Genomic DNA, 5,380 nt, shown 5'->3' with positions numbered 1-5,380 from the left:
AGTGTCGCGCCCGCACCGCGCTCAACCAGTGAGCGGACCGGTCTCTATATGGGATCCGAACTCTCAGCGGGAGTGCCACCACGCTCCCAGGCACTGCACTCTACCGAGTGCACCACCGGGCCAGCCCTGACAGAAGATTATCTTGAAGTTGGTGGTGTCCTTTTCCCTGTTGTTGTGGGACTGTGTTTTGAATTAAATTATTTTAGAAACAGATGGTTGACAGAGAAATTTTTCCCCTTTGTTCTTAGTGAATGGAGTATTTAGTTTAGTTTGTTTTGATTACTCAAAGTGCAGACAGTCTTGCTTTCCAGGTTGGTAAAAAAAAGATTGCATTTTATTTAGAAAAGAATAAAACAAAGCAAAACAGAACATCTTCCAATAAATACGCTATACCTTACATTTTAATGTCCTTATCTCCTCAAATGAGAAAATCATGGAAAGAGTCCTTAACTCCCAACACGAAGCCTAGACTGATGTTTTAACTCTAATAGTATGAATTTTAAAAAAGCTTTGCAGTGCCATTATTTTAGTATTGTTTGGTTGCATTGTTGTTTTCTAAAATTACATGTGAGTTCTCTTTGCATTTCAGTGAAGTCATTGTTATCTGTGCCCCTATTTCTAGAGGAGGAAATGGAAGATGTGAGTAATTACTAGGGATTTCTCCAGGGGAAATTAGCAAGTCAGAATTAGAACAGCGCCTAACTCTGTTCTCTGTGGAATGTTCTGGATACTTTGGTCTCGTTATCTACCTCTCTGGAGGGGATTGTATTATACCAGTTCTGAAGAGCTGTGCTTTTTATTAGCTGGGATTTTTTTCCAGGTAAAACTGAAGCTGCCCACCACTCTCATGTAGTGGTCATTTGTCATCTTGTGGGGCTCCCACTTTCTCTTCCTGGGAAATCTCTCATTGTGTGAGGGCCACAGGGTTGATGGGACAACGTGGCATGTGACTTAGGCTTGGCCAGTTGGACGCTCCCTCCTGGATCTTGAGTCTTGAGGGAGAGGAGCAGAGAATCCATTGGGAGCTGTGCCAGGGGCAGTCCCAGCTGTGGCATTGTCAGGGACTGTCCCTGCAGCGAGACCCCAGACAGCTGCTCAGCTGCCCAGCCTCTCTTGGCTTGTGACTGCTTTTTGAACCTGAGCCTTTTGGTATGTTCTGTGGATCCTCCAGTATCCTTCCATTGAATCTCCCTCCTGCTTATGCAGCCAGAGTTGTTTCCATTGCAAACAATAGAGAATACTGAGAAAACCTTACAGCGGAAGTGCAGGGTCATGTTTCAGTTCTACTTGGAAAGTCACACTTCAGTACCTATTTTCAGATAGTGGTTTTCAGGGATGATGTATCTTACTAGCAGATGAGGAACTGAGACCCAGGAATATGAAGTGAGCTACTTAAGGTGGGTAGTCGTGGTGGACCCGGAGGAGAGCTGAGGCCTGCAGGCTCTTGCTTCCAGTAGTCTCTGCTACATCACGGGCCTCTCTTAGAGCCAGGAATCAAAGATGTGATCTGGGGCAGTTCAGACATTTTAATGTTACCTGTGACTAAGTAAAAGTCAAGAAACAAAGGATGTCAAAGGAAGATTTCAAAAAGAAGTTTTTAAATAGCNTCACACTTCAGTACCTATTTTCAGATAGTGGTTTTCAGGGATGATGTATCTTACTAGCAGACGAGGAACTGAGACCCAGGAATATGAAGGGAGCTACTTAAGGTGGGTAGTCGTGGTGGACCCGGAGGAGAGCTGAGGCCTGCAGGCTCTTGCTTCTAGTAGTCTCTGCTACATCACGGGCCTCTCTTAGAGCCAGGAATCAAAGATGTGATCTGGGGCAGTTCAGACATTTTAATGTTACCTGTGACTTAGTAAAAGTCAAGAAACAAAGGATGTCAAAGGAAGATTTCAAAAAGAAGTTTTTAAATAGCTGTGAACTTAAAATATTGGAGATATGCAATCAGTTACTTTTCATTCACTCTTAGGCCGATAGTGTTCTGTGTAGCGAGCTTATCCGTGATTGCTCTTTGTTGAAGTCCCCATATCCAAGTGCAGCCTAAGACACTGCTTCAGGAGCTGCAGTTTTTCTTCCCAGGGGACCTGTGAAACCTGCCTTCTGGTTTTATTGTATTTCATTTCTGCGGGCAGCTCCCTCTTCCCTCCTCTCCAGAGGAGAGATTCTCCCCTCTCCTGGTACACTCTGCCCTATCCCCACCCACGCCCTACTCTCAGTGGACGTCCTGGACTCGTTTTTCAAGAAAGTTCCCTGCACTTTAATTAACTGGACCTACGGTATTGGTTCAAAACATCAACAATAGCAACAAACACAAACACATATACACTGATTCTCGAGCCCCACGGCCAACCTGCTGCATGAGAACCTGAGTTATTTTAGTTTTTGTTTTGTTTTTTGGCAGCTGGCTGGTACAGGGATTGAACCCTGGACCTTGGTGTTATCAGCACCACACTCTAACCAACTGAGATAACTACCCAGTCTTATTTTTGTTTTTATTTTGAAAGAATTTTAGACATTTAGCAAAGTTGCAAAATTAATTCACAGAGTTTCCATATACCCTTCATTCAGCTCCCCCTAATATTAACATCTTTACATGATCACAGTAGAGTCATCGAGACTAAGAAATTAACAATGGTATATATAATACTGTGAACTAAACTACAGACTTTACAGGGTTTCACTACATTTTCCCCTTCTGGAATCCAATCCAGAAGCCCAAGTCACATTTAGTTGTCATGTCTCCTCAGTCTTCTCAAGTCTGTAACAGTTCTTCAGTCTCCTCTTTATGACCTTGACATTTTTGAAGAGTCAGGTATTTTATAGAACATCCTTGGGTTTGTCTGATGCATCTCTAACCAGCTCCTCGGTGATGCTTACTTATTGTCTAAGACCCAGACGCCCTCCCTGGACCCATCTTCCAGTGTCCATCTTCTCTCTCTCTGCCCTCTACAACTAACCCTCTCAGAAAAGTTGTCTGCACATAGCCCCTGTGTCCTCATCTGTCATTCACTCTTCAACCCATGGCAGCTGGCTTCTGCCACCAAAAGAAACCTGCTGCCACATCTAGGGGGTAATTCTAGCCTTCATGTTCTTGATCTCACAGGGTCGTTCAGCACAGGTGACCCTTCCTCATTACTAAACAGTTTTTCTGAGTTCTTGTCACCTCACTTTCCTGGTTTTCCTCTGCTTCTCTGGCTTCTCATCCTCATGTTTGCAGGTTCATCCCAGGCTCATCTATCCACGTGCTTACTTGATAGCACCACGTGGATTGCCCCTAAGTAAATCTAGGGCTAGTACTTCTCAAACTTTAATGAGCACACAGATTACCTGGGGGTCTTGTGAAAAGCAGTTTCTGCTTCTGGAGGGTCTTGAGCAGGCCTGAGGTGCTGATTCTAAAGCACTTCTGGGTGATGCTGATGGTCTGCAGACCACACTGAGTAGCAAAGTTGCAAATACACCACTAAGCCACTGTCGTCTCAGTTCACCTTCCGCGATCACGTAACTGATCTCTCTATCTCTCTTCAGGCTCACTGTTAACTTCTTCTTTACACAGCAGCAGGAGGGACTTAAAAAAGCTGTTATTCTGATTATGTCATTCTCATGCTCTTAAATTCCTTCTTTAGTATCTTCCCATTGCATTTATGATATTACTCAGTATCGTCAGCATCATGGCTTCTAAACCTTGGGTGTTCTGATCCCCTATCTCCCTCTAACCCCAGCTTGGAGTTTTTAATCTTTCTTTCCCTCCTTTCCAGACATACTGGCCTTCTGTGTTCTTCAGAGGGCTGCATCACCAATACTACCCTCCTACCCCCACCCCACTGGGCTGGGTACAGATCTTACATGCTCTGCCCAGACAGTGCCACACAGCATGCTGGTCTATTGTTTTCCATCCAAGAGGAGATAAGGAATTCACATGAGAGTGTGCATGGACCCCTTAATGAGCCTGCTGTCCAGTTCATCTGACATGTTGTTGTACCATGGCCTATTGGCTGAAAAAGCGCTGCCTGGATTTGCATGCTGGCTCAAGTGCCTTACGTGATTGCAAACAAGTAACAAAAAGCTCATGGCTCACACTTTGAGTTAAACAGTGGTCAGAGGGCCGAGCCCGTGGTGCACTCGGGAGAGTGCGGCGCTGGGAGCGCAGCAGCGCTCCCTCCATGGGTTCGGATCCTATATAGGATGACCAGTGCGCTCACAGCACTCACTGGCTGAGCGCGGTGCGGCCGGTCTCAAAAAAAAGGACAAAAAAAAAAAAAAAACAGTGGTCAGGGACACTTGCCCACGTTCACATCTTGTGTGCATGCGTGCGTGCATGCGCACACACCACATACACACCACACATGTGCCACACATGCACCCATCCCTACACCTCCAGGCACATCTGTTCTTAAATATGAAAGGCCAAACCTTAAAACTTTCAGAAGACAATATAGTATAATAATGTTTATGCCTTTTAGTGAAGGGAACTAATTCTTAAACCTTCTATCTTAAGGCATATACACATGTATCTCAAACAATAACAAAAGACTGATATATTTGACTATGTTGAAATCGAGACCTTCTGTTCATCAAAAAACACCATAAAGAGAATTAAGCAATAAGCCACAAACTGGGAGAAGTTATAACTGTTATTAGGATCAAAAATATATCAAGAATTCTTTTAAATCAGGAAGAAAAAGACAAGACAACCCAATAGAAAAATCGACAGTAGAATTGAGAAGACACTAGAAGAGGCAACACCACTGGCTGTCAGATACGGAAAAGGTGCCCTGCCTATTATCAGGGAAATGCAAATTAAAACCATAAGGTTTCACACCAGCCAGATTGGTAAAAATTTGGAAGTCTGGTGATATCAAGTATTGGTGAGGATTTGCAGTGATCAAGCTCTCATGTATTGCTAGTGGGAGTATAAATTGGTTCACCTACTTTGAAAAATTATTTTGTGTTGTGTAGTGTAGAATATGCATAAAGCAAATGTACTTCACAGGGCCTGGTTTTCCAAAGCCTTGCATTTTCAAATATTGACCTTACAAAAAACAGGAAATTTTCCCCAGGCTATTGAGTCTCTGTTGTAAGATAAAGAGTTGTAACACAGCAAGGTTGCTGGCTCAAAGGCTGACAGGTTACTGATTGATAGGTAAAGATACTGGGAAATTGCTGTAAGAAGAGAATGTTTGCTAAAATCAAGCTTTTGTTAGTGGATCGACTTAATTGCATGTTATGAGCTTCTATTGTTAAACTTGTTAAACGGTACTTAGAAAAAACTCCACCTGTGTTCTCTTCCTGTAATTTCCTGGGCTGCAGAATAAATGTGGGAAGAGAACCCCAAGTCGTGGTTAATTTCCCAAATGGAAGGAATGCCTTGCTCTTGAGG

The sequence above is a fragment of the Galeopterus variegatus genome, unplaced genomic scaffold, assembly GCF_000696425.1.
Source record: "Galeopterus variegatus unplaced genomic scaffold, G_variegatus-3.0.2 Scaffold3862, whole genome shotgun sequence".
Lineage (NCBI taxonomy): Eukaryota > Metazoa > Chordata > Mammalia > Dermoptera > Cynocephalidae > Galeopterus > Galeopterus variegatus.
This window is presented reverse-complemented; position numbering follows the sequence as displayed.